A 19,874-nucleotide genomic window follows, 5' to 3' on the forward strand; every position below is an offset into this window, starting at 1 on the left:
GGATTGGTTTGGATTTGAACACCCTTATCCCCAAGTGTCTTTGCCAAATTCGTCCTACCTGTAAAAGATAAATGGTTCACTCTCCAGCTTGTTAGTTTATTCTTGATGTTATCAAGAATATGGTTGAAATCTTTGGCTTTGGGTCTTCTTCCTGTGATGGGCACTCCCAAATACTTCCCTCGACTCTTTGGTCTCTTTATAGTCCGACATACAAGTAAGCTCGCGTCATATCGAAATTGGCGTATTATTAGAGAAAAGGATTATGGTCTTCTCATTGCTAACTCTTTGGCCATAAATAAAACATAAGTTTTCCAACACATCCTTAACGCACTCCATTTAATGAGAAGATGCTTCTCCAAATTAGAGAAGGTCGCCTTCAAACATCAGATGCGAAATCATTGGACAATTTCTCCCAGCCTTGACTCCCTTCCACCTTCTATAAACAACCGCGTCCATAATCATATGGGACAATTTCTCCATACAAAGAACGAAAAGATATGGAAAGATCGGATCCCCTGTCTAAGACCTTTTATAGAATCGAAATAATTCGATTGATTTCCATTCCATCTTATGCTCATTGACATAGAGGAGATAACCTTCATGATCGACTGCACTAGAGAGTGGGGGAAACCAACCTCGGAAAGAGTATTTTGAACAAAGCTCCAGATGAGATTGTCATTAACCTTAGCCAAATCCACTTTGACGACAAAAGAGCCTATTCTCCTTTGCCTTTTGTTCATGTTGTGAACTATTTCTTGAGCCGGAACAACATTTTTCTTGAATACTTCTTCCTGGAATAAATCATGTATGAAAAGGTCCAATGACATCATTAATACACTCCTTCAATATATTAACCGCCACTTTGCTCAAGCAATTGTACACAGAGTTGCACAATGAAATGGGGCGAAGTTGGTGAACCTCTGTTGGATGATTGACCTTAGGGATCAAAACAATTTTAGTTTGATTGATCTCTTCAATGCTAGCTGGATTATCCTACATATCTCTAATAAACTTGCAAATATTATCTCCCACCACATACCACGCATTTTGGTAAAAGCCCGCCGGAAAGTCATCTGGACATGGGGCCTTCTAAGGAGCCATGTCGAAGTTTTATTTGTTGTTGCATTTTTATCCCATCAAAATGCAATGAAAGTAATTAATTAAAAGAGATAATAAATTAAGGTATAATCCAGCTATATGTATCGGAGAGACCGAAACATGATCTCAAAGTCTGAATTGGTTGAAAAGTAAAATGATATATTCTAATTATTTATGATTCATGAAATTCCGAGTATGATCCCGACACGGATACAACAATACAATTAATAAATTAACTAAACGTAATCATAAATATTAGTGCAGATTTATTGACATAAAAACGATTTTTCTAGACTCTGACCCTGTCTTGTAATAAAAAAATTTATTGACACACACTTTTTTTTTAAAGTGTCGTACTACGTGTAGTTAACCATTTTTCAACAAAACAAAGTATTATTTAATCATCAATCAAGGCACTGACTTACACATATTTCATGTAATTTATTTAATATATTATTTCAATGAAGCAGGTTTGATTCGTTTTACTCACCACATTTTCTTGGAAAAACATGGTTTGTTCTACTAGTTTTTCTTGTATTTGGTAGGCTTTCACCAAACAAACTTTACCGTTATACCATCTATTTTTGATTTGTTTTGCTCTAACTAACCATGGCCATCTTGGAAATAATTTGATTTTCTTTATGCTTATGCCACGTCCCTAATTGGTGTCAAAGTACTGCAGGGGCTTTTATAACATTGTCAACCTCTTATTTTTCAAAAGATTGTTTTCTATGTATATATATGGTTGGTTATGTCGTGTTGAATATAGGACATGCATGTAGACTAATTACAAAATTGGCTGCGAATCATTCCAATTTTACTTTAACAAAAGGGTCGAGTCCAATAAAAATAAACAAATCGAATTCTTTTACCTCTTTAATCCATTTCTCCAACCAAATATAACGATTTAATTTATATATCACAGGATTCCCCAATTAAATTTTGCATTACACCAAAATATAAGGAAACGTTAATTAGATCAAAATTTCCTTTTTAAATTTAGGAGGATGCATTGATACCTTCCTTTCGAACCAATTTTCATTTTTTGAAATTGTGGTACTTTAAAATATGATTTGTAATGTTGACTAATTTGGGATTTTGGTTGAAAAAATATGAGATAGAGATGAGAGAAAACTCAGAATAAATCAGCTCAAAGGAATCCAATCCTTAGTTTGAAAAACAACGGAGGAAAGTGGAAACTAAAGGACTAGCCCCAGTCAGCTTTTGCCACATTTACTGTTCAAAATAACTATGATAGTTGAATTGAGATCAATTGTTCATAATTTAATTTGTTAAGAGAAATTTACTAATTCAAGTCTCGTAACCGATTACTACAATGTAATTAAAGCTGTTAAAATGATATATTTGGTCCTAAACAGACGGGATCTGGCTCTGAGTAATTTGAACTCGAGAATTATTACCTGAGTCCAACTCTAGATAGACTTCGGACTACTCGACCTTAAATAAATTTTTTTATTTAAAATATTAAAATAAAAGCTCCAAAATATTTATTATAAATAAAATTAAAAATTATAATATTTTAAACATAATATACTTTTAAGGATTATATTATCTTTTATAAATATATAGTGTGTTTCTAAATACAATATATGTCTAAATTGTATAAAATAATACTTGAATATTTAACATAATAGAAAAATTAATATAATACAATAAAAGAATGTTGATTATATTAATGTATAATATTTAAAAGAGAAAGATTGAATAGAATAGAGATAAAATTTAGTGAGGTGAGAAAAATCAATGTGCTATTTTGGAGTAAGATAATATAAGTATTAATATATATTTTTTATAATTTATAATTATACGAGCATAATAGGCTACCCACGACCCATATGGGCTATCCCTAATGGGTAGCGGGCTTTTCAGGGCTATACTAAAAAAACTCTAAAAAATATGGGCTTTAATTTTAAGACGCAAACCCTATGATTTTATGGGTCTGACAGGCCGACCCGTATGGACTAACCCATGTTGACAACTCTAGTTGTAACCAGTTACAAGATGTAGTCATTTTTATTGGTATTGCCCGTGTAAGTGGTTAGACAATCACAGTAACCGGTTACTAGTGTTATGGGATTTAATTATTCGAACAATTGTAATTGGTTACAAGTTTTTTGTAACCAGTTATAGGTAGTTAATTTCAATTTGGGTTAAATAAGTTTTTAGTCCCTATAAATATGACAACTTTCAATTTTAGTCCCTGCAAAAATTTTCTTCAAACAATGGTCCTCGCAATATTTTCCGTCCCTATTTTTAGTCCCTCCCGTTAAATTTCACTAACGGAGGCTTACATGGCACGCCACGTGTAATGCCACGTCAATTAAAGTCAATATTAATTAAAAATAGATAGATTGCGGGGGTTTTAAACCCCCTTTAAATAACTTAAAAAACCAAAAATTTTCAAGAGCAATTAATCAAACTGTTGGTTGGGAAATCTTTGTCACCCTCATTCTTCACATTATCAAACCTACAAACCTTGATTTCCCAGAAATTTTCAAGAGCAATTAATCAAATTGTTGGTTGGGAAATCTTTGTTACCCTCATTCTTTGTATAAAATTTGACAGCAAGGGTCAGTTGATCCTATCACATGCCCATGCAGACAAAGGGAGAGAGAGCGAACCTGACAACATTAACACGAGAGAAGCAACAACTGCAAATGAACGCTTCAGTACGCTAAGAAGGGATATATTGAATGCCAGATTGGTAGCGACGTAAAGCAGTGGAAGCAAGGGAGCACCATCACAACCTGAGACATGGAAATGAATGTTTTCGACAAGGTTCAAAATCATTAAAGGGAAGAAGAGCTATTTAATTATTGAACCTTTTCACAAAAAATGGAGAGAGGCCAAATAACAAATTTCGTATAATTATGAGAATTTCAATTTAAAATTCAGTTTGGGTTGTGGCTCACTTTTAGCTATATAGCATTGTGATATGAACTTAGAGAGAACCGTAACATATAAGATAGTCATATCCTAAGAAAACCCAAGAATCATATAAACCATCAGTGCACTTAAGAAAATAATCATTTACTCTTAACAATTAATATGATAGTGTTGTGATGTAAGAATTAAGAACAAAAGAAATAAAAGGAAATGTAGATAAGAATAGAAAACCAAGTAGGAAGATGTGTTATTGTATTGTCACGTAGTATCTATTAGAGCATACCTGTCTTATCAGCTCCAATGTTTAGAAAGCAAGCAACACCACTCTTAAGATATGAAGGCAGTTGAGCAAATGGTATTCCTTTCAAGTTAGAGATTAAAGGTAGAAAGAGAGGTACGAAAAGAGCCTACAATATATATCAGAAGCCAACCGTAAATATGGCTCATAATTATTATTTAATTAAGATACATAAAATATGCATGACCAAAATAAACTCGAATTTTGTAACTAATAGTACAAGTATTCTAACAGTTCGCATTTGTTATTGTAATGGGACAAACAAAAGTAATGCATTTTGAGATTATCTAAAAGGATAGAGAGCATACATATAATTTGAACTCACAAGATAACACATCTATTAATATATCAGCAAAACAGGATGTAGAGACTACACATTTGTTTTATCAGGTCATTTACAAATTGTGAAAGGTGCACTTATTCTTTGTAATTTATATTGCACCAATCATCATATTTAAACCATTTGTAGTTCACGTTATTATTACAAGACATACCTGGAATCCAAATCCAAAAGAATTGACCACAAATATATCCAACGACTTCTGCTGCAAGAGAACATGTTACAGACTTCAAATCATGCCCATGAATAAGATGCCAATGGAAACTATAGTACAGATTCCAGTGACCTTAACCCCCTTCCGCCAAAAAGAGTAAAAGAAAATACCTTTAATCGAGTGGATGAATCAAGAAAAACAAATTCCTGCCGTAAAAGAAGATCCAAAAGGTTTTACTAAATTTTAACATCTCTTTCTGGACTAACCTTGATTACCGAAACCCCAGCTTGAAAGGCACAAGAAACTATCATCAAGGCTGACCAAAAGAAATCAACATTAGAGAGCATCTGACATGCATTAGAGCCACTGCAATTAAGGGAAACAAATAATCAGACAAGCCCACTTTATGTGAGTCACAATATTATATATGAAAAATATTTTCGTATCTAATACAAAAGTATCTTTGTCTATCTTATGGCATTAGTTTGTAATTTCCGTATCTAATACGAAAGTATCTTTGTCTATCTTATGTCTTGTATATATTAGGGTTTCTTGACAGCGCATAGTTCAGACTCACTTGACTTGCTTTTGTTGAGTTGAGTGGTTACACTTACACTTTGAGTATTTACGACTTCTGTTTAAATAATGGTTAAGCATTGGCGTTTTTGCTTTTGTCTTGAGTTACCAAGGCTCATCTTTTATTTCATGCTCTTGATGGTTAAGCTTTGGTAGCTTCTGTCTTTTATTGTGGTTAATTCATTCAACATTTCACTTTGGTTTGAGATGTGACACCTTCCAGTTGGGGCTTCAGTTGTGGTTAATGTAAAGATTTACCCTCAAAAATCTTGATGCTCTTGAAATTTTTTGATTTTTTAAATTTAAAGGGGGTTTAAAACCTCTGCAATCTATCTATTTTTAATTAGTATTGACTTTAACTGACGTGGCGTTACACGTGGCGTGCCACGTAAGCCTCCGTTAGTGAAATTTAACAGGAGGGACTAAAAATAGGGACGGAAAATATTGCGAGGACCATTGTTTAAAGAAATTTTTTGCAGGGACTAAAATTGAAAGTTAACATATTTATAGGGACTAACAACTTATTTAACCCTTCATTCAACATTTCACTTTGGTTTGAAGATGTGACACCTTCCAGTTGGGGCTTCAGTTGTGGTTAATGTAAAGATTTACCCTCAAAAATCTTGATGCTCTTGAAATTTTTTGATTTTTTAAGTTATTTAAAGGGGGTTTAAAATCTCTGCAATCTATCTATTTTTAATTAGTATTGACTTTAACTGACGTGGCGTTACACGTGGCGTGCCACGTAAGCCTCCGTTAGTGAAATTTAACAGGAGAGACTAAAAATAGGGACGGAAAATATTGCGAGGACCATTGTTTGAAGAAATTTTTTGCAGGGACTAAAATTGAAAGTTAACATATTTATAGGGACTAACAACTTATTTAACCCTTTCAATTTTTAGTTTTATTACTTGTGTCCCAATCAATTGTAATTGTGTATAAATATCTAAGGGGTATCTCAATCAATGTTAATGAAAATTCGCATCCTCATTTATGCTCTCTCTAATCTCTCTCTCTCTCTCTCCCTCTCTCTCTCTCACTCCCTCCCTCTTCACCATCAACTTACTAGAAGGAAAAACAACACCAGAGACCGCTTAGCACCTTTAAAGTAGGTCATAACTCTTGATTAGCTATCAGTGCAAATACAGAACATGGTTATGAAGCCACTCGAAGAAGGAGGTTGAGTTCACCGAAGACATGTTAAGAAACCAATTCCTAGCCTTAAAAGTGCACTTGTCTTCCACCTCTTTCACATTTTTTGACTTACCATAATTTTTGTTATCATTATGCACCGATCAAATAGTCCACACCAGTGTATGTCAAATCGAAAGAAGCTCGCACATAACCTTAGTCTTAGAACCTTAGCCATAAAGTTTTTGTTTAAGTATAACTTGAGTCAAATTAGGTCGGCTCTAAATGTTCATTTTTTCTTGACAATTACTTTTAATATAAAGGCTTAAATGTATTTTTGGTGCCACTATTTTGATGATTTTAACTTTTTAGTTCCCTTATTTTAAAGTTCAACTTTTTGGTCCTTCTATATCACAATCTTTAAGCTTTTTTTGCTCTCCTCCAATTTTGTAGATGTGCCACGTTCATTTAATATATGGCGCTACCACTGTGGTGATAAATAAGCAAAAGTGGTCTTGTCGAAATTAAAATGTTTAATTGATTTTCAAAAAATATAAATTAATATTATAAATGTAAAATAATACTCCCTCCGGCCTTATTTATAAGCAAAGATTCCTTTTTTAGATTCATTGAGTAATGAATGTATCTGGTTTGCTACGCAGACCAGATACATCTATTACTCAATGAACCTAAAAAAGGTATTTTTGCTTATAAATAAGACTGGAGTAGTACATTTAAGAATACAAAATTAATTTATAAATGGGGATAATAACTATTTTCCCTGCCATATTAGCGAGGTTTGAAAAAAACCCCGTAAAAAAAGTTTAGATTCCCACCCCAAACACTTTCAAATTTATATGTTTTGGCCCCTCCACCCATCCTGACTCGTCTTGCTCCCTATACATTAACTTCTTTGGCCTACCCGGTCCTTTCTTGTACATAGGTGGTAGTATGTCTTCTACATCCACAGATGGCCACATGTCCATCCCATTGATGGGGCTCACATTATGTTTATGACATTTTTGACATGCCTCTCTCGTGTAACATTTGTCAACATATAACTCTGTATTCAAACTTTGATAACTCATAACAAACACAACATGCATACATGGTATTCCAACTAGTTCCTAGAAACAACATGAACATGTTTTTTTCCCAATGTCAACTATAAATTGTTGGCCATTGAATGGGTGGTGCACCTGCCAGATGTCACCCATACTCCAGGTAAGAATCCATTGACCACTCTTTGAGACTTCCTTGTCTATTATCTTCCTAGGCATAATATTATGTTGCCACTTGCTTAGTTTTTCTAAATTGCTAACAATCCTATTCACCAAGTAGTTTCCACTCAGACATTATGAGGATAGGTTTGTACCTAACTTGCAATATTGTATTGTTAAATGACTCACTTAAGTTGTTCATCAATACATGAAAATTTGGATAAAAGGAAAAAAAGTGCTTACACCACAACTTTGTTGGAACTCCCATTAGCCATTCCCATTCCTTTTTGTCAAGGATCTTCAAATCATTTATCTTTTTCTCCCAAGCTTGGAAGTAGGTTACTTTGGCAGCTCCCATTAAGATATCCCTAATTGTTGCACCACCACCAAACTTCTTCTTGAAATTTTCATAAAGATGTCTAAGACATTATATGCTCAATATGCTCAAACATTTCCTTAAACACAACTACTAGTCCCTGTAAGTAGTGTATATGTTAGGAACAAAAAATACAATAATGGAGAAAATACAGGGGTATAACAGAGTAAACCTTTTATTGATCTGAATAAACACATATTTCCTCTCTACACCAACATCTTCCATAAGTAATTGCAAAAACCATCTCAAGCTTTCTTTTGTTTCAGACTCTACAACTCCAAAAGCTAATGGATAATACTTGTCATTTGGATCCTTATCCACAACTACTAAGAGTTGACCTCCATACTTTTATTTAAGATGACAACTATCTACACCAATGAAAGGCCTACAACCATTAATAAATCCATTCTTGCATCCATCAAAGCAAAAGTAAAACTTATCAAATCTTGGTTGAATAGTAGACAAAGGTCTCTCCACATCAATCTCGATAGTATTCCCAGGATAATGTTTTTTTAACTCAGCTGCATACCTCCACGACATAATGTATTGCCTTGTTGCATCTCCTTCAACTATTATTTCAGCCAAGCATTGTGTTCTCCATGCTTTGCCTTTAGTGATACCCACAACATATTTCATCCCCATCTCATACATTATTTCACACACTTTTACCTTTCCCATGGACTTCTTTTTTTCCACCAATAGCTTGGATACCCACTTTGAATTGGCTTATTTGTTATTTAAAACCCTAGCACAAGTATGTGACTCCACCCATGTCTTTAGTTGGTAGGTGTGTTGTCAACAACTTTACTACACAAAGCCAAAAAACCACATTTTCCCTTACACTCTACCCTAACCCTATATCTTTCATTTTTAACAAACTTTATCTCTCTTCCATTAAGAACAAACCATTCCCTAATAGCATCTTTGAACTCCACCAAAGAATTGAATTCCATTCCTAAGTTGAATTTGAAGTCTTTGTTCAACAACTCACTTCAAAACTTCTCATACTTTAGAATCTTTTCATTACCGCTATCCTCAGGATCAGAGCTGTCCAGTTCCTCCCTGTAATAATAAACATCATCTATTGGGACATTATTGGGGTTCCTGCTCGAACTACAACCAAATAATTTAGCTGGTACAAATACTTTGACTTTGGGTGAGTGTTTACACATCTTTTTTTTCTTGGTAGCACATCTCTTGTAACCAAATGACTTTCCATTCACCACAATCCTTTTACCCTCAGTGGGTGTGTCCACTTCCAATTCAACATAACCTTCGTCTCTTTCAGGGGTTCTTTCTTCTTCCGCATAAACTTTATTTCCTACTATTGTTCTCTCCTCTCCATTATCATCATATAGTTTTCCTTTAACATCACTACCATCACTGCTGCTATCATCACTTTCTTGCATGAGGTTGCAAACATTTAGTACAGAAACCTTGCTTATGGTATCCACAACATCATGTTCAACCCATATATGATCGTCCACGTCATTATCGATACAATGTGTGGCAATTTCAAGCGATTCTTTGTCATCAGTGAAGTGGAAGTAACTTTCATCAACACCTAGGATCTTCCTTTACAGTCTGAAAACATCAAAGGCTCAATCTTTAACTAAACTAACAGCCTCAAAATAGCTCCCCCTATCAATATATTGCTCTTGAATAGTGGTTTTGTCCCCACCCTTGTAGAAGATGAAGCTATCATGCACAAATTGGCCCCATGATGAAATATAACAATAATGGTGGGTATTTCTGAAATTTAACATTAAGAAATCGTATTAGGCACCACAATATTCGTTTGGGACCACAACAACGACAAGAACTATTCAAAAAAGCACAATAATACAAGGGAATCAAATAACACACAACAAGACAAGGGGTTTAAATGACATACCTTGTATAAAGCTTTGTGACAACACTGCTTCAAATCTTGTATTGAAGGGGTTCAATCTAGGTCGTGAATTGGAGAATGTTATGTTTAGGGTTTACACTTTGGGAACAATAGAGAGCATTTTAGGTGGATGATTAGGATTAAGGGTTCAGTAATAACTTAATCACGTTTTTTATCATGACCTACATAAGTTATCATGCCACGTGAGATATTATTGATGTGGTAAGAATAAATTTTTTTAAAAAACATTAACATAATGAAGATTATGCTGACTGGATGGGCCAAAACATCTGAATCTGAAAATGTCAGGGTGGTAATCTAAACTTTTTTACGGAGACTTCTTCATTTCCTTCTCCTAAAAACCTAGATTTTCAATCTAATACCAAATTAAAACACCTTCAGAATATTCATGCTAGATTCTTCCTCCTTGATCTCCACAGAAAATCCTCTTTCCTCCAAACTCACTGATTGTTATTCCAATGTTAGACTCTAACATTTCTTCCATAAACTCTTCTATTTCACTGAAAACTCAAATTCACTTCTTATAATGCATCCCTTATTAACTTGTTTTACTTTGGTTAATATGAAAAGACCCTCTTTTTTATTTAAAAATGGTTGAGAAGTACATACGCCTACATAAAGATTCTTGTTTTTCTATTTTGAAATCTTTGTTTTATATGTCTCATGAACAATGGATGTTAAGGGTGATTAATGGGTATGTAGCGAAATTAGGTAAGGATGCATTTAGTTTGTAAGATGACAATAGAAAATATATTACCCAATTCATGTTACTGTGACTAATTTGTTAAGGGCCATTGTTGAGTAGAACTTATTAATGGGTAAAAGAGCTAAACCGAAAAAATCCATGAGCCTAGATGAAGATTCTTGTTTTTCTGATTTGAAATCTTTGTTTTACGGGTCTCATGAACAATGGGTATTAAGGATGATTCATGGGCATATAGTGAAACTGGGTAAGGAAGTATTTGCTTTGTAGGATGAGAATAGAGAAAACACAACCCAATTCATGTTAATGTGATTAATTCTTTAAAGGCCATTTTGAATAAACAATTTAAAAATGAAAGAAGAAGAAGAAGTGCACCAGGTGGAATACAACAAAGACAGGGGAAAATTTTTTAAATGGATTTTTTATTATTAAATATATTATTTTATATTAGGATTTTAAGAGTAAATTTAAATTAAATGATTTGTCACTTACGCTTAGTTGGAGTCAATGTGTCAAAAACACGACATTGACACATATTAAATGAACAAATGTGAAATAGAAGAACAAAACATATGAATTTAAAAATAGGGGGACTAAAAAGTTAAGATCATCAAAATTATATTAAAGTCTAATATAAATTTATGTTTATACTTTTATATGAAAATCGATCATTAAGTAAAACTCTTCATGTGTAAAAAAAAGTAAAACTCTTCATGTGTAAAAAAAAGTAAAACTCTTCATCATTTTCTTTTATCTTCTTTTAAAATCATAAAAACTCATTTTAACCTATTCTATTTTAATTTTTTTAATCTTCTTCTATTTATAAATGATATTCTGGGATAGATTTGCGACATCATTTATTTATATATTTATGCATTAATTTTAACAAATTATTGATATTAAAAAAATAATGTGGCTGCTGGGATTCGAGCCCAGGTCTCCACGGCCACAACGTGGAATTCTTACCACTAAACTACAGCCACTTGATATGAGTATTTTGAAATTAGTAAATACTAGTTATCAAATCGATGGATGGAAGACAACAAAGGGCTTGGACCAAGATCTCTATTTGTTTTCTTGATCCCTATCGTCCTCAGTTAGGCTTTATACTTCTTTCGGTGTGCTCTTCTTCTCTTCCTCCCTCTTTTATCTCGTTTTCATCCTGCAATAGCCTTTTCCTCCATTGTGAGTGTAATTTTTGTTCCACCTTTATCTCTCTTAGGGTTGTTTCCTCTCTCTCGCCCTTTTTAGATGGGTGTTATTTTTCTGTTGTTGTATCCTTTCTCGCTTTCATGGAATTGATGGATTCTCAAGAAAAACTCAAAAGATGCAGAGAAATAATAAAATTGGACAGTAATCCCTATCCCTCTAGCCTAAAGATATCAAAGAACCCTCTGATGGGAGAAAGTAGATGCCCCATCAAAAACATTGTGCATAGGAAATTAACTTATCAGCAATAGAAAAATCAATAAAAAGAGGAAGATGCAACAGAAGAAGACATTGATTTTTGTGTATAGGATGACGGTGATGTCAAAGATGAGTTCAAATACTCTAAACATGTGTAAGTAGGTAAATTTATGTCTGATAAGTCTATTCATAAGAACTCTATCACTACCATGTTGGAAGGAATATGGTGAGATCTGAGTGGTCTCAAGATCACAAAAATTAAACCAAATATATACATGATCTCCATGGAAAACTCCATATTTGTCAAAATAATTCTCAAAGGAAACCCTTGGATCTTTCATAACACATGGCTGGCAGTGAAATCTTGGGGTCCAGCCACTCTGCCCCAGAATTCTGATTTTAATCTTGTTCCTGTTTGGATCCAAATTTGGGATTACCTCTCAAAATCAGATCCAGTAAGTGGGAAGAAAAATTAGATCTAAAATTGTTCTTGTTATGGAATCGGGGATTTACACGTATCCAAAAAATTCATAGTTTTAAAAGTCAAAGTCTTGCTTGACATTAACTATCTAAGCGAGTATGCACATTGGGAATAAGGCTGAAGGTATCACATAGATTTATTTTAAATATGAAAAAATCCTTATGTTATGCTACAATTGTGACATTATTGGGCAAATGAGGAGTTTTGTACTGAAGACAATCACAAAAATCTAAATCCTAAGGTAATGAACCCCTTTGGACTTTGGTCAAGGTCGTCAGAAGTTAGAAGGAAAACAATGGAGCAGCGGAGAAGAGGTACAATAGCAACCCTATGAATTCTCCAAGTAGTGGAAGTTCATCCCTATTTTTAAAGCTATATTAAAACATTTGGGGAAATTGACGAATAAAGCAGCAAGATATCCATGAGAATTAAAGTCTAAAATTGATTCCCAATGAGGACAATAACAACACTACTCATGAGAATAAAAGGAAATGGGCACGTGAAAGTCTAATCTTGAGCATTGAACAAGTGGTAGGCTCCTTTAAAGGGCTATCTGAGAGCAATGAGGGTCATTAGTTGGAACTCTCAAGGGTTGGGAAACCCTTGAATAGTTAGAGCTCTCAAAATAATCTTCAAGACTCACAATCCTTACATCATTTTCCTATTCAGAGCTAAGTTGTATAGCCAAACTTTTTCTAAGATTTTTTTCTTCAAATTTATCCCTTACATGACTAGTTTTCACGTTAATGATTGCTCCACTGCTTCTGGAGGCAAATTTGCGGCCTTATGTTCATGTGGCATAATGATGTAAATTTGACCATTATTGATTCTAATAATAATTACATTGATTGTTATTTCTCAATGAATGACTTTGATAATAATATTAAACTTTTTTGTATCGATGGGAATCCTAGTCACTCTAAAATGCATCTCACTTGTATGTTGATTGACAACCTGAATAACTTTTATAACTATAGGGATTGGATCATTTATAAAAGAAAAACAAAATGAAATAATAGGTAAGTTTCTATCTGAAAAATATATTCACAAAGCGTCTCTAAATTCAGGTCTACTAGGCATTTGACCTTGCGGGAATAAAGAGTTAAACTCGAACCATCATTGTACCGAATCTCTACGGTAACCATTTAGACATCAAACGTGTTCTAAAGGGAAATTCTTGGATTTTTTTGAAACACATGGTTAGTTGTGAAACCTTAGGAATTATACTGCATACCTCAGGAAATCTCTTCTAACCTTATCCCAATCTGAGGCATTCCCCTCAAAATTATATCAAAGCAAATGAGTTTCAAGATTGGATCAAAATTGGGGACTGTTTTAGAGTCTGAATTGTATAGCTACCCAAAGAAAGTCACATTGATAAAGATTAAAATTTTGCATGATATAAATAACCCTATCAAACCTACGATGTATATAAGCAACATTAAGGATGAAACTAGCTGGATTGATTTTAGGTATGAAAAACTTCCTATGTTTTGTTTTAATTATGGAATAATAGGCCACAATGAGGAATTTTGTACAAAGGAGAATCAGAAGAGCACGTGCCCAAACAAAAGAAACCCTTTTGAGTCGTGGCTTTAATCTACAAAATTTGATAAATGGATCATGGACCATAAAGAGAAAAACTATAATAGAAACCCTATGATTTCTCTAAGTTATGGAGAATTTAGCCCGGTTTCGGAGGCCATGTTAAGAAAGCTCACCAAACTTAAAATTTCAATTAATCAAAACATAAAACAAAAGGAAAAAACAAATTCAAACACCCATAGAACAGAAGACCAAAATCTTATAATTGAATAGTTCACCCCTTTTCTCTTAAATCATTATTCATTAAAGTGAATAGTTCACTTGTTGACTTTGGTTTAGAATAAATTTTCTAAAAAAACACATTTAAAATCCTCAATAAATTTTCAAATAAACTTATAACAAACTTCCCTAAATACATTCTATGGGTACTTACTTTCCCAGTTGATTCCCTCTCACTCCTTATTTATAGGATAAATTCTCACTCCTAAATTAGGATACATTGCCACAAAAATTTACTAACCACTTCATTAAAAAATCAACAACAACCTTCGTAACAAAAAAAAAAAAAACACAACAATTTTTTTTTGTTTTTTAACAATTTTTTTTGTTTTTTGACACATCCATACACCCAATCACAATCCTTACTCCTGCCACTTCAGTTTCCATCTGGGTCCTTGCATGCTCTTCTTCAACCTCACCATCCAAAAAAACCATTATACCCTGCGTACGTTAGCCTCCACCACCACACTCTCACTCCCCAAATCCCTAATGCATAAAAACAAACCTTTTTGAAACAACCCTTATTGAAACAAACCTTATTACTAGGTTAATTCAATATATCCAAAACCAAACTTCACAAACAAAATTTCCACTTTCTATTTCGATTCAACAATGATGGACTCCGAGAATCACACCTCAGAGGAACACCTACACCCTCACCCTCTCTCCTCATCCAAAGACGAATTAGAAAACCTCGACCTCCACAAAAACCTCGACCTCCACGAAAGCCATGATTCCGTGAATAGTAAATCGTACTCTAATTACCGGAGCGTCATGTCCACGCTCTCCGATTCTCAAAACCATCCTCTCTCTCCGCCGACTCTCGTTATACCTGCAGACTCCGATCCACTCCTAGCTCCACCGCACCGAGAATTTACAAACCCTAATTCCGCCGATAATTCCTCTTACATCGACCCTCCCTCTTATGCAGACGCGACTTTTAGTCTGTTCGACGGTGAGACATCTTCCACGGCGGTGATACTCCGACACGAAGCTCCTCGGAAGGATTATTTTTCTCGAGATCTTCGTCGTCTTCGAGCTCGGAGTATTTGAAAATAACGGTTTCGAATCCGGTTAAGGAGCAAGAGAATTCGAATTCGATTGTTCCTGGGAATAGTAGCTACGTGACGTATTTGATTACGACGAGAACGAATGTTCCGGAGTTTGGAGGTTCGGAGTTTGGTGTAAGGAGAAGGTTTAAGGATATTGTGACGCTTTCGGATCGGTTATCGGAGGCTTATCGAGGTTTTTTTATACCGCCGAGGCCGGATAAGAGTATTGTGGAGAGTCAGGTGATGCAGAAGCAGGAGTTTGTGGAGCAGAGGAGGGTGGCATTGGAGAAGTATCTTAGGAGATTGGCGGATCATCCTGTGATTAGGAAGAGTGATGAGTTTAGGGTGTTTTTGCAGGTTCAGGGGAAGCTTCCGTTGCCGACTACAACGGATGTGGCGTCGAGGGTTTTGGATGGGGCGGTGAAGCTTCCGAAGCAGTTGATGGGGGAGAGTTTGATTGCGCCTAGTGAGGTTGTGCAACCGGCGAAAGGGGGGAGGGATTTGTTGAGGTTGTTTAAGGAGTTGAAGCAGTCAATGGCCAATGATTGGGGAGGTTCTAAGCCATTGGTTGTGGAGGAAGATAAGGAGTTTCTTGCAAAGAAGGAAAGGGTTCAAGAACTTGAACAGCAAATCAATGGTGCATCTCAGCAGGTGTTATTTTCACTATCGTTTTCAATTGTGTTTATACTTCTATGACCACATCCTGTTTGGATTGACTTATTTGAACTGAACTAGAAATAGCTTATATACATAAGCACTTTTTCTGTGTGGTTAACTTATGATGGTACTTGTTGTAGAGTTTCTCATCATGAGACAATTTTGTGCAGGCGGAATCACTTGTTAAAGCACAGCAAGACATGGGAGAGACAATGGGTGAATTAGGGTTAGCATTTATTAAGTTAACGAAATTTGAAAATGAAGAAGCTGTGTTGGACTCTCAGAGGGTACGAGCTACTGACATGAAAGGTGTAGCAACAGCTGCTGTGAAAGCTAGCAGATTATTTCGAGAATTAAATTCTCAGACTGTGAAGCATTTGGTATATAACAAAATTTTGTGATGTTAATTTTTCAATTATACGTTTGTTTTTATTGTCTACTTAGAAAATTCTTTCAAATTTATGTACCATAGGTTAGCATTTTCTTATAAAGGGTTTGCACATTCCCTAATATAATAAAGGGCAACTCACCGAGTAGGTTTAGTTGTTGATGATTTTCCGTTTTATGCATAGCAGGATACACTTCACGAATATCTTGGATTAATGTTGGCTGTTCATAGTGCATTCACGGATCGGACAAGTGCACTATTGACAGTTCAGACCCTTCTATCAGAACTCTCTTCTTTGCAATCAAGAGCTGAAAAACTTGAAGTGGCTTCATCTAAAATATTTGGGGGTGACAAATCAAGGACTCGTAAGTTAGAGGAGCTACAGGAAACCATAAGAGCCACAGAAGATGCAAAAAATGTTGCAATTAGAGAATATGAGCGGATCAAGGTACGGATTTAAATGCTTTTGATTGTGATTGGTTTTGTAGGCTAGATATGTTGTCTTCAAATAGCTTTCTGCTTTGAGGATATATTGTGATTTAAAATGTTATATATATGCTTCAATCTTATAACTTATAAGAGATAAGATTCTGTTGATAATGTATCTTGGTCTTGAGATCCATCAAAGCTGTGTTTTGTTTAATTTCATGTTCTATATCTTTCAAAGTGGACAAATTAACATTAGTTTTCATCACTTTATTTTCTCTAGTTAGCTTAAAATGTCGTATGATTTGGTCATCTGCAATCCTTTACAAATATGATGGCCATTAAATATGTTTCAATTGTTACAAATTAGAGGTTCAACCCTTTGTATTTGGGGACCAAAGTGTTTGTGTAAATTTGTCGACCGAGCTCCTGCTATATGCATCTACATTGGAAAAGTTCTCATGTGTTAGACATTAGATTTGTGAGGCTATTACTAATATTATTACTATTCTTATTGTTTGTGGGTTCATACTTGTTATAGCAATATTGGCACTTGACCTAATTATTTGTTGTAAATTTTAGTATTTGCTTTGGCTCTATAACGCATCACATCTATTAACGATATTTTCTGTTGATTATTATTGATTGAACTTTATTACTCCCAATAATCCTTACCTCTCTCTTTCTCTTTTTCTGCCCAAAACTTATATTCACAACATGTTATCTAAGCCTCTGTGACCAAGTAATCACGCAGTCTAGAGTCATCCCCAAAAGTTTAATTTTTCGGTTGAAATGAATGAATTGTGTTATATAACACAGGGCTTTAGTGAATTTTCTGGTGAACTGTTAATTGAGAAACTTCAGACAGTGTTGTTTGAGATTTTCCTTCAAGCATTCGTTTTTTGCCTCCCTCTATCCTCCCTTGTGCTTTCTTTGGATTGCCAACAATCATCTCAATAAACTTATGATTGTCCTCTCTTACATAGCTGGTTCAACATCTTAAACTGATTTCCCTCCCTTTTCTAAATTTCTTCTCTGCTTTTGCGATGACATTGTTCCAACTTTGGATTTGCTCTAGTAAGTGCTATGGTGGATTTACATGGCGGTTTTTGGGCTCGCCACAATGGTAAATATTGTCCGACATTGCGGGTTTTTCTGCCATTATCCACTATAACAGCGCCGCAAAGCAGTGGGTTGGCGGGATTTTGGCTCTCCCGCCAGCCACCATTGACAACACTGGCTCTAGTTGATTGCTGAATTACTACCATACCTTGTGAAAGCATCTATGGATTATATTATGAGGTTCTTATAGTTAAGCTGCTTTCCCCTCTTTTCCTGCTACGCACTCCTCTCACTACGTATTTGTGGCTATTGTTTATTTATTAAATCTCATCTGTTTAGTAGAAAAACTTCAATGAAGATAGTCTTACTGGGAATCAGTATCACAAGCTACCAAAAAATACCCTATTCAATAAACTGGCAATGTAATATGATATAGGTGGGAGCTAGTCTTCTATCTGTCGCATTTTTTATATATGAATTTTATCTTAAGAACTAATGCGATCACTACGGACAAACAAATATGCACATTTTGTCTTCAGTCAGGAACCTATTTTTAATGTATGATGTTTTTTCTCTCTCTTTTCTTTTAGTTCTTCAATAGCAAACATCTGTTAGTTTAGTCTTTCATGCATTTTGGTTTGGTCTTATACCCGCCCTTTTGCACGGATGTTTGATTATTAGATTTTGTTGCTTTGTTTTTCAATTTCCATTTCGTCATATTATATATATATATTTTTTTATCTATCTCCTTTGTTGCTTTGTTTATTTATCATGTTGCCAATGCAGGAAAACAATAAAAGTGAACTTGAAAGGCTTGATAAAGAGAGGCAGGCTGACTTCTTAAACATGTTGAAGGGATTTGTAGTTAATCAGGTAAATTAAGTCCGTTTGTTTTTAGTTCCTCGTTATGTAGAACTTAACTTTTCTTTCATGTAGCCGACGTCACTTAATAGAATAATGCTTGATTGTTGTTGTTGTATCTGATTAACTTTTGTTATTAGGTTGGGTATGCTGAGAAAATAGCTAATGTCTGGACAAAAGTTGTTGAAGACACTGCTGGATATGCGAAAGAAAACACTTGAGCTCCGGATATAGATTTAAATTTTCATCTTTATTCATTGATGTGTCATTATCATAATGTCTATGTATTCATGACAATAAATTAAAAGATGTGTTTTTGCGTGTTCTTAGGTTTTTCTCATTTGTACCTCAGAACATTTACACATCATTCAAAGGATATTTGATGTTGTACATTACATGCTTGTTTTGTTTGTTTGACTCATGCAGCTTTCCACGAGGTCTAATTTTTGTTTTATGTTATTTTCATTTCTAATTGTCAAAGTTGTAAGTATTTTATAGTGTTTTACTTAAAATTATGAAATAAAATTAATCAACAATTGAGTTTAATCTTAGTCGAATATCATAACAAATGTATTTTCAGATCAGTTTTGAGTTCAATCTTGATAGTTTTTGAATATTTTTTATTATTAGCTGTTTTAGATATGATGCATCTTGATGTTGTTTCTAAATCTATTGTGTCTATGAATGTCAAGCTAGTTGATGTCATGGTAGATGTTGGCTACTAGTTTACAAACTAGAGTTTGTTATTTGTGATCATATGCTCCAATGGATCCGCATGGCGGCAGCCAATTTGTGGTTCAATTGTAATCGGAAGGTCAAATGATGGTTTAGATGGTCATTTGTGATCATATGCTCCAACGGATCCACATGGCGGTAGCCAATTTGTGGTTCAATTGTAACCGAAAGGTCAAATGATGGTCAGATAATGGTTCAAAGAGTTTGTTATTTGTGGTCATATGTTCCAACGAATCCGCATGGTGGCAGCCAATTTGTGGTTCAAT

At 34.5% G+C, this 19,874-nt stretch overlaps 1 non-coding gene and 1 pseudogene across 1 annotated transcript; one reads left to right on the plus strand and one right to left on the minus strand.

Moving 5' to 3' along the window:
• Window positions 1-11,626: 11,626 nt before the first annotated feature.
• On the minus strand, window positions 11,627-11,698 carry TRNAH-GUG (transfer RNA histidin (anticodon GUG)). The gene has a single exon. It is a non-coding gene; the product is annotated as a tRNA-His (tRNA).
• A 2,975-nt stretch (window positions 11,699-14,673) lies between these two features.
• On the plus strand, window positions 14,674-19,325 carry LOC131631684 (sorting nexin 2B-like; annotated as a pseudogene).
• The last annotated feature ends 549 nt before the right edge of the window (window positions 19,326-19,874 follow it).

The sequence above is a fragment of the Vicia villosa genome, unplaced genomic scaffold, assembly GCF_029867415.1.
Source record: "Vicia villosa cultivar HV-30 ecotype Madison, WI unplaced genomic scaffold, Vvil1.0 ctg.000857F_1_1, whole genome shotgun sequence".
NCBI lineage: Eukaryota > Viridiplantae > Streptophyta > Magnoliopsida > Fabales > Fabaceae > Vicia > Vicia villosa.